General features: G+C 33.9%; 1 pseudogene; it reads right to left on the reverse strand.

The window, feature by feature from the left end:
• Positions 1 to 3,341: 3,341 nt before the first annotated feature.
• LOC149212687 (uncharacterized) lies at positions 3,342 to 10,985 on the reverse strand (annotated as a pseudogene).
• Positions 10,986 to 11,261: the final 276 nt, after the last annotated feature.

Consider the following 11,261-nt stretch of genomic DNA (forward strand, 5'->3'; position numbering starts at 1 on the left):
TTATAACAAGAACAACAACAATTGCAACAGTATAAAGGAGGGGCAACTCCCCGTAATGTGAGTCTGCGCGAATCAATATATTATATAATCATCATTTTTACAATGTACAGACTAAGTCCTTGGGAAACCCCAATTTACACTTAGCCAAATTTTCACAACTTCGGCAAACTTGGTTGCCCATCTCGTCGGACACCTCCGCACGGTCGCCGCACAACTCTTCAACCCGTTGTTCACCTCGTCGCACGTCTTTGCCGGTTCGCTCTTCGTTTGGTCGCAAACGCCCAAACCGTGTATCCCTGCCCACACGCAGTCCCGCTTGCCAACTCTTGACAAACGCCCAAATCGTGTGCACAACACGTAGTACCGCCTGCCCAACTCAACGACCTCCGGTTCCAACCTCCGTTTCACCTTCGTACACACTTGCACGGTGAGCGGGCGCTAAACATTAATTTTCATGATTAAAGAAACTTTGTATAATTAATAAAATAATTATTAAAAATTTATTTATTAATACAATAAATATAAATTTGTATAATTAATAAAATAAAATATAGAAAAAAATCATTTACAAATTCATTAATAAAATTTATTTTTTATAATAAACATAAATTTTCCTAATTAATAAAATAAAAAAAATTATTTAATAATCTAATATGATAATTGAAGAAATCGAATCTAAAATAAGAGATGATTATCATTCCTCCAATTCCTTGAAATAAATTCAAGTAAATTCAATTGGTATGTATGGTTCGTAGTTGGGTGGTAGATGATTATCATTCCCTCATTTTTTGAAATAAATTCATTTGATAGCTAATTGGTTGTTGCCCCATATATATATATACTCTTTTTATATATAATTTTTTATTAAATATTGAAAATTAATATTTTATTTTTTTAGTATTATTTAATTTTTTTCATATTATCAATGTAATTTTAGTTTTAGTATAAAATCTAACATCAAGAAAATATTATAATTTAAATTTTCTTTTTGTTGTTAAGTCGCATGAGTCGTGAGATGATTTTATATGTAATTTTTGATTTGATAAACTATGATTTAAAAATATCTAAACCATCAAAATCAACAAAAAAAAAAAAAAAAACATATAAACTTATATATATATATATTTTTATGTATATACAATTTGTAATTATTATAATTTTATTTATTTATTTTATATAAAAACAACAATAATATTAACCATCTCACATATCTGTTTTTTTTATCTATAATTTTATTAATTTAAAAAATATAGCTTCTTCCTTGTTTATTTTTATTATTATTTCATATGTATAGCTTTTCCCATTTTTAGATTTATTGAAATCTAAAAAAGATCATACCCACTTAAAATTGATAACTGTTAATGGTTACATATATATTTTATTAATCGTTTTTATTAGTCCCCGTTGTAGGCATAACTGGGACTATAGTAATCAAAATGGCAAGGGTTAACATTAGTTTCAACTACTTATTGTCATGAATGGTCAGAATAACCAAAATTTTAAGGCTTAGAGTGTATATTTCAATAGTGCAATCTCTTTCACCATCTTATTTGGCCTCTTCCTAAGGCGGCGTGGGCAAACCTGTTAAATTTTGATTCACTTGGAAAGTTTATGTTTCAATTGATTAATGCTAACATTAATAAGTAAACATTTTATGTTGAAATTACATGAACATATATTTTGTAAACAACATTGTGGTTTACACATGGCTCACCAGTGTAAATTGTTTGTACCTACACTTGTCACCTGGCACTGGCTAAGGAGAGCTCTTAACCAACACAGTAAACTAGGGACGAGGAGACATGTATGCGTGAAAGTGAGAGTGCGGGTTTGAAACCCTGTTTTCTATTGATACACCTCATACAACTAACTGATCTATCTGTTGATCCACTCCACCTCCACTATTCACTATTGTCATGTCATTCCTTTCTACAGTAGATTGGGGATTATTATGATTCCTCCATATTCACGATGCAAAATAAAGGATATGAATGTGATATGTGGTGGATTGATTAACACCAACTTCAGTGCTAGTTTCTTCATATCCTTTTCCAGTCCCAATATAAACACAAATTTGATAGCCATAGTGAATTTAAGCTACTTATGTTGCTATTTCTAGATAAAATAATGTTAGGTCTACTATTGGTGTCACTAGTGCTAGAGACAGCTTGGATGGATATCATTCATGGGAGAGATAAAACTAGTGAGGAGAGCACCAGTAGGATAGATAGGTTGCGAGGGAAAGTAGCGGAATTTTACTAGAGTCATTGTAGCCAATGTGAAAAAAGAAACACAATTTGATTTACATGTTGCATCTACAACTTGCCTTCATTTTGCAAGTATGTCATCCTTCCTTCCTCTCTCTTATGGTTGAGTTGCATGTAGGCACCTTGTGCCTCGTCCTTGTTGTTAAACCCTTCAAAATTTTCTTCTTTATAGTTATGCTATGTAAACTATGCTAACATATAAGCAATTTTTCACTATAAACTATGTTAAAATCTAGTAAATTTATCACTCTTAAATAAGGTAAAAAGGAATTCCTTCAATGATTAACATTTTTGACAAAGATAAAAGTGGGTTAAACTAATATAAATTAAATAGGAACATGGATTCAACCACCAAAGAAAAAAAGAACAGGAGCATTGCTAGATTGATGGTTTCAATTTATGTTTTATTATCATGGTGAATATGCTTAGAAAATAAAAAGTTTCAAATTAAAATATTTTAACTCAATTCCAATATGGAAAGAAATCCACAGAAGAGGATAAGTCTATAAGAGGATAAGTTTGCATTGAAGGACAAAAAAATGACTTACAATGAACAGAGATAGTGATGTTTTTTTTTTTTTCCAACCCGAACTTCCCAATTTGATAGTAGTGTGGGGTCAATATGCTTTTGTAGGTTCTTACATGCATAATATGTGATAATTATTACCATATGCCTCTAGTCTTGCACCCAAAAAGCCAACTTGGAAAATAAAAACAATGAATACAAACTCAAGGATTTTTCTTATCACTAAAAAACAAGAAAACTGCAAAGTTAAAGGAATAATAGAAAAAATGAGCTAATGTGTCACCTATAGTAGGTAAGAACATTGATGAGTTTGGAATCTATGGAAGCTTTGAGAACATCCCATGTTCATGATGAGACCCACTTCATGATGAACTTATAATACACACATATCTTTGGATCATTAGTTCTTGATGGTGATGATGATGATGCAATTGTTGCTACCAATTAAATACAACAAATATTTATAATGATAATACTACTACTCATAATGACCGCATAATTGTTGATCTTGCATCATCAATCTTCTTGTTTTGAAAATGCAATTATCATTACAAATCAGGAACATTTGCATTTAAATCTTTTTTCTGGGCTCTAAGACACAAGGAGGAGGAGTTTGTCTTGGCTTGGGCTTACATGATGAGGAAGAGGAGGAATCTAGTTTAGGTACTTGGTTCTAATTTATCTTACTGTTAGGATTCTTTTGTTGGAGCAGTTCCCCCCTTTTTCTGCTACTGCATTGTCGATATATAATACCATTCTCCATAATCATCTCCAACGATGGTTCCCAAATTCTACTACACTTCATCACACCTCCACAAATCAATCTCGCTAACCCTATCCATAACCCTACTGCTTCTAGGGAAACTTTATAGGAGTGGGCAATTCAAGAGGTAAAGAATAAAAACATGTATCTATTGATGGCCCAAATTTTTCCCTTTTCTCTTGTTCTTGTTCTTGCTCTTTATTATCCCTGGGAAAGCAGACATAGGGTGGTAGAATAGGTGGAGCCAAGGGAGAGGAGGAGGGGAAGAGGTGGGGTAGAGTAAGCATAAGGTATATATCATCACCACTTCATATCACTAGTGCATATTGATATGAATACTACCAGCGAGACAAATAACTACCCTATATAATCATATTCACATGCCACAACTTCATCTAGCTTCATCCACATATTTTATGGCATGTTATGGAAAATAGAGTGAGGCAAGTGAACTCATGGCATGTTGTCGAAAATAGAGTCGTGAGGGAAGTGGATCCATGAGGGGGCCACATGGCCACATGGCTAGAGGTGGTAATTTAAATAATTGGTTCAAATTATTTCACAAATCACTTGGTTGGGCCTTGTCATAATATAATGTTATAATTTCTACATGGATTGTAGGTGTCTTATCGTGAGAGAAAAATAATCACCTGAATCCCATAAATCTAAGTAGCCTAAAAGATTACAGTAGTAATTGTAGATTGGTCCCAAGAAGGAATGTTGTTATCTGTAAAAGCCTCAGGGTGATTACAATAAATCAAGGTGTGAGAAACAATGATTTTGAAACTACTCTGTGATGGATTGACAACACTCGACAAAGTTTCTCCTAGGTACTTAAAATATAGAAGTGAATGTGAATACTTCTCCTAGGTACCTTATTGCATTAACAAGGACAAATGTATACACATAACTCTTTCTTTTAACCTTCCCATGAGGCTCTTTCATATTAACCCTATGAAATAGGACATATGCTTCGAACCATGCCCTTCAGACCATTATATATTAGATCTTCTACATATTAGAGCTCATTTGTTCATTCTAATTCATGGTGTCTGTCAATCTATGTGTTATTATGGGTTCATAATGAAGTGGGTCTCACCATGAACATGGGATATTGTCATAGCTTAGGGAGATTCCAAACTCATCAATGTTCTTACCTTCTACAGGTGCCACATTAGCTCCTTTCTTTTGTTATTCTTGTAACTCTATAGTTTTCTTGTTTTTAATTTATAAGAAAGATCCTTGCATTTGCATTCATTGTTTTTGTTCTCCAAGATGGATTTTTGGGTGCAAGCCTAGAGGCATCTGGTAATAATTATCACATATTCTACATGTAAGAACCTCCAAAAGGAGATTGACCCCACACTACTATAAAAATTGGGTTTTGTGTGCAGGGCCTTGGCTTTTGAGATCGGTATGCCTCAGATTTCACTCTCAGTGTGTATGTTGTATTTAGTGATTATCTCCAGTTTCGTCCTGTAGGAGTTGTTACCTGCAATATAGGTCTTTTGTAGAATTTCTGTAATGCAGAATATTGTGAGAATGAAGCTCTTCTCCAAATCAAGAAAACCATTTGGTAATATTTGGTTTTTGTTTTCTGTTCTTCTAAGATTTTTCTACGAATATAATTTAACTGCACGTTTAATTCTTCTAACTTCCATGTATGAATCTACTTATATACCTAGATCTTTTATTCAGTTTTAATAACTTATTTTGTGAGTAACATATAGAGAAATGGGTTGTATTACAACTTAGAATTGGGGTTTGTTCACCTAAGATTTTTGAATTGTGGTATGCATCTACAACACAGGGTCTAGCTTCATAAACACAAGACAATGTGTTTTTGTCATTGTCTAATGAGATTTGGAAGCATGATAGGTATAGCCCTACTTACAATACCAATTGTAGTATTCTAATCAAGGTTTTTCGAATCTTCCATAAACATTCAATGTCCTCATTCTTGTTATTCATTTGCTTTGATCAATTTCTCTAACTGAGGGTCTATTTTTATCATTGTCATTTGGTATTTGCATGCAGGTATATGGGCTTGCAAATTTTAAATGAAAGGTCGAAGAGTTGTCAATAAAAATCCCATCATCCTTGTGGAGGAATCGATTGAGCCAAATTATGAGCGCAAACCATTGGAATTTCAAACGTCAGTTACAACTATTTGATGGAGACATTTGAAATGAAAAATGGCTCTTCACTATTGAAACAACTTTTGTGCCTAATCATCAGAAAACTCATTTAGTTCAAAGTTCAATTTAGTACTATAAATTTCTCTCTAAAGCAAGCAAGATCAAAGGCACCAAATTAGTTTTTGAAGAATCTATAACTAACCCTTTCATACCAGTCAGTTGTCTCCTTTTTCAAAATGTTTCTAGCTAGCAATCCCCAGATACATAATATATATAAATCTGTTTTTCTTACCTCATATGGATTTTGTGCTAAATCATCATGTAAATTAAAGTTGGATCTTTCGTAATTAAATGTTTTATGTGCTAAATTATCAGCTAAATGCTTTTTTTGACATCAAATCAAGAGACTTTTCTAATTTTGTACAATCTTATTATAGAGGTATGTAACAGTGCATATATTTTTATCACAATTGAATTATAATTGTTGTGTTATTTACTTCTTTGTGTCATATGAATATGAACATGACCCCACCTGTCATAAATATTTTAAAATGAAACTGTATTTGTCAGTCTGAATATTTTAGAATGAAACTCTATTTGTCAATATGAAAATTTTGACAAGTTGGACGATAAGAATAAACAACCTGACTTTACTAGATATTAAATCAACTTTCTTTGAGTGCAAGTCTTTCGTTGGATTTCGTATTTGCATAGTATAGCCATCACACTTATATATATTGAAGTTTTATGGTTGCTTGAGTTTGAACTAGAAAGTTGAAGTTTTATAGTTGCTAGCATTTGAACTAGATAGTCACTAGCATCTGTACTGTATTGCCATTTGGGAGCCCAAAAGCACAAGTACAAGAATTAGTCTTGGATTGGCGATTAGTGAGGACTATTTACATCGCATTAAGGATCAAGATAAACCAAATGTGTCTCTCTTGTTTTCATTTCTTTAGTAATTTTGAACATGGTTAGGTATGTATAAAAAACAATGTATTTGAAAATTTTAAATTTTATTAAAATGTTAATATTATTTTAAGATTGTGGATAATGTTATAATTTTATTTATCTACTTATAAATATAATATTAATATTTTTTATAATATTTATTAAATTATTTTATATTAAAATATGTTTGAATTTATTTTTTATTAATTTTAATTAACAAATAATAAAAAAAAAAAAATTTAAAATTATTATTAAATTAGACATCAAATTGGTGTATAAAATTTCCTTAGTGTGAAACCAGAATAAAAAATTTGATTGTCAAAATTTATAACAAGTCTAATATGCATCGTTGTTGCTTTGTACATGTCTGTTATGCAAAAAGTAATTGATAACAGAAGTATAGAACCTCCCATCATGTCCATGCATAAAGATCTTAAATTTTTTTAATTATTAAAACTTATGATTTGCAAGGTTCCATTTTGTAAGCGACATTATAATAGTTTAGATCTTTTTCAACTTTTGAATTTAGGTTTCTACTTTAGATCTTAATGTTTAAGTATGATGATTTTTTATAGTTGAATTCACAAAGTTAATATTCAAAAAGTGCTTGATTAAAATAATAAAATTTCTATTTTGCATTAGAATCATTTATAACAAAAATTTACACTCATTAATTAAAAGTCAAACATGACTTTGATACAATTAGAAATGAAACTTTCATAAATATTGAGATTTGATGTGTGTACTATTATGACACTTAGCGATATATATATATATATTATATATATATATATATATATATATATATATATATATTGATTTTTTCATAAATATTAAGATTTAATGTGTGTTGTTTTTTTCATAAATATTAAGATTTTTTTATTTTTAAATTTTTACAAATTTTATTTATAACCACACAAAATTAGTCATTTCATCTATATGAGTCAATAAGAAAATAGAAATTCAAATTTCAAAAATTTCAAAATTTATTTTTTATTTTCAAAATATTCAATTTAATAGTTATTTTTTTCAAAACTTTAATAGACTTTATAAAATCTTTTTAAAATTTCCAGAACTAATTGAAATTCAAAGTATTTTGACTGTAAAATGATTACAATATAACTTACCATAGAGAGGTATAAAAATTTACATATTCTACTCGTTTTAAATTACATCTCTCTCTCTCTCTCTCTCTCTCTCTCTCTCTCTCTCTCTCTCTCTATATATATATATATATATATATCCAAATTACAATTCATATTAAATTTTCAAATTTTTACTAAATTATTATAACTATACCAATGCCATATCCCTTTTTAAAATTATATACGTAAACATATTCACATCAAATAAGGCAACACTCTTTTATTTTTGTTTTTTAAATAGAGTTTTGTATTTTTTTCAAATAGAGATTTCTCTTCATTTTAACTAATTTAATAACTATCAATGTAAATAACTAGCAAATAGGTAGCCCCAAGGGTTAGCTCAGTTGGTCAAAATCAATGCCTCGTTGTTCGGGAGGTCACAAGGTCCATTCTGCTTGAAGCCCTTGGGGTTAAGCCTTGCTAGTGGGCCTCAGGGCTAGATTCCCTTCGGGGTCAATCGGCCGAGATTTTTCTGTGGACGTAGCAACCACCCATTGACCAAGGTGTCCGTGAACCACAACCAAAAATAAAAAAACTAGCGAACAGGTAAATGTAGGAGTTTCTTTGGTGATCATTCTATATCTATCGAGCTGAAATATAACTCTTACATCCCATTAATGTGTCACCTTGACAATGCCCAAATAACTTAAGTGTCACCTTTACATTGCCCAAATAACTTAATTACAGAGTAATGTGTTCTTTGATTGGGATGTAAGTTAGAGAGTAGCTTTTTTCTTTTCTTATAATTTCGGGTTTTGCAAAATGGTTCATTTTTCTTTTTGGGATTTTCTTGATGGTTTTTTCACCCTTTGTTTCTGTATAATAGGGTCATCTAAAGATATGCCATTGTTGCAGATATATCTACTGTCAGGTAGCCTGGACAGTTTCTGTATAGATTTATTCACCTTCATATTTGTGCATAGACCTACTAAGGCCTTTGTTATGATACTATATATTTCCCCCAAAGGGTTTTGGAAGGCTTATTGAATTTTCAAGTAATCTAAAAATTTAGAACGCAAGGATGCAAGATACGCCTATTTCCATAAGATATTCTTGCTACCTTTTACTTCATAGATTCTTTGAACCCAATCCCTATGGATTCTTCGTATTGGGACATTTTTTTTACATTTAAGATTCATTAATATCACAGAGTGTTTATCTTATACTTCCTATTCTGCCCCACACTAATGTTCAAGGATAAGTGATGTTAGAGCCCCAATAATGTTATTTTGGGGATTACCATCTTCATTATGTACAACATCCTTGCTTCATCTTTAACTATTTATTTTGCGATTTTATCTACCAATGTTGGAGAGGATTCAGTTTTCCACCATGTTCTGAGTGTACCAGTAAAAAAATGAATTAGTGTCTTACACGCTTCTTGTTGGGTTTGTGGGCCCTGACCTAAGTTCAGTGTTAGTCAGCCAAACAAATACCTACACTACTGGCCCTTTCGGCATCAGCCCGTAGAGCATGGGCCGAAGTCTCACCTGAAGTAGTATGGGGGGGTGCTAGAACCAAGTTTCTGCACCCTGAGATGGTCGTGATGTCGGTTTATACCCCCTGCTCCTACCTTCGCGTAGGTCGCTAAGCCTTAGGTCTTATCGATCTACCCTTTGTCCCGCCCTTCAATACCTTCGGGAAGGGGTACGATTGACCTTCGCACAGCCCTAACCAACGATTCAGGTACATTCGCGCTCCTATGACGATGTGTTGTATAGGTTCCCAAGTTATCTCAAGTGTTTTACTTACTCTACCAATTAATTACAGTTATCGTTGTGTAAACTGATATTCTTACTTGCATTCAATTAATAGATATAATCACATACATTCACACATCAAATAAACATTGTAATATAAACCGATATCGTAACACAATATAATTAGATGCATTAACAGAGACTAAATACACAGTAATTGCAAAATACTTCTCTTTATTGATATCTCCAGTTTAATATAGACTCTATCCACCCTGCGCACATAGCTACAGGGGTCTGCACACTCAGCTACAGACTTCTACCCTAGGCCTCTATGCACTCAGCTGCAGAGCCTCTACCTATGCTAAGACCCGAAAACTCTATTTCGCTACTAACTACTTAGAGCTTACTTACTTAGCTCCTTTTTATACAATCCCATGGTCCACAGACCATGGGTAGATCTTTACAGCCAACTTGACACTTTACAAAATAAGGGCAGACAACCCTTTATGACTCTTGACACCTTCGTGCTCCATGACCACAAAATGTGGAGACTTTATAAATTTATTACAAAATTGTCCCAAAACATGGGCTTTTAGCCCCAAAACTACTCTTGGGGGAACCCGTTCCCAACAGGCCCCCAACACAAACATGGTGACTCACCCTCGAGTCACTCTATGGGCATGGAGATCTTGGTGCGAAGACCTCCCAGCTCGACCTATATGACTGCCACCTCAGCGGTGCACTACACGGCCACCTGCTTCACTTCTTCGACCAATTGCTCTGTCGTTGGTCCTGAACTGTCAGCCTGAAGCTTCTGCTGAGTTGCCTACAGACTAGCAAGCTTGCCTTCAATGGAGGTTGTGACCAAATAGGCCTCATCCAACCAAGGCTTCAAGCGCGCCTTCAACACTGCCTCTTTGTGCTGAGTTGCATCTACATGTTCCTTCAATGTTTTAGCCTCCTACAGTGTCACAAGTCTCTATGTGAAGGCGAGAGTGTGCGCTATTCCTTTCACCTCATCGTAGCATTGTTACAGTTCTCGTGCCTCTATCTCCAACCTCTGTACATTAGGATCTTCTTGTAGACTGGTTAGTACTTCAAATGACTGTTCAAACAGCCTTCTACAGTCTGCTACTGCACTGTCTATTGCCACTTTCGCCTCTGTGACAGCGGTTGCGTGCTTCTCCTTTACTTTTGGTGGAGTTGAAGGCAAGGCCTTCAACTGCAACTCTACAATCTGGAGGTTCAACTCCAGATGAACCTTGGCCAACTTTGTACGAGCGTCGCGCACCCCCGTAGCAAGTTTGTGGACCTGTTCATCTACCTCAACCTCGTAAGGAATAGCCAATTCGGGGACATTGGCAGGCTTCTTCACGGCCTTAATCATGCAGTGTTTTGTGTTAGTAAGTTCAATCATGGAAGTGAGTGTGGTGTCTCGCTGTAGGGCCATCTTCACATTATTGATCTGTTGTTCACTGATCACCTGTAAACACATTGTTCGCATGTCCTCAGCTCCACGATCACTCCATCTTGCAATAGGTGGAGCGCCTCACAAGAAGCACTGCCAAGTTCATCCCTACTCCCTTGAGGGCACTGACAGTGGGCCTGTCAGCTTTGATCTCTGTGGTCAGTGAACCCTCTGATAGCACTATCGCTCGGGAGTCCTTCGCGTGCAGCATCCCGGCGGCTTTTGAAGTATCGATGGCGAGGCGGGTGGACACCGCACCGGTCTGCGATGCATGGATCTACAGCTCATGCAGACCTGTTTGCA

The sequence above is a fragment of the Pinus tabuliformis genome, chromosome 1_1, assembly GCF_031772625.1.
Source record: "Pinus tabuliformis cultivar Carrire ecotype Pingquan chromosome 1_1, CPIR1, whole genome shotgun sequence".
In the NCBI taxonomy this organism is placed as follows: domain Eukaryota; kingdom Viridiplantae; phylum Streptophyta; class Pinopsida; order Pinales; family Pinaceae; genus Pinus; species Pinus tabuliformis.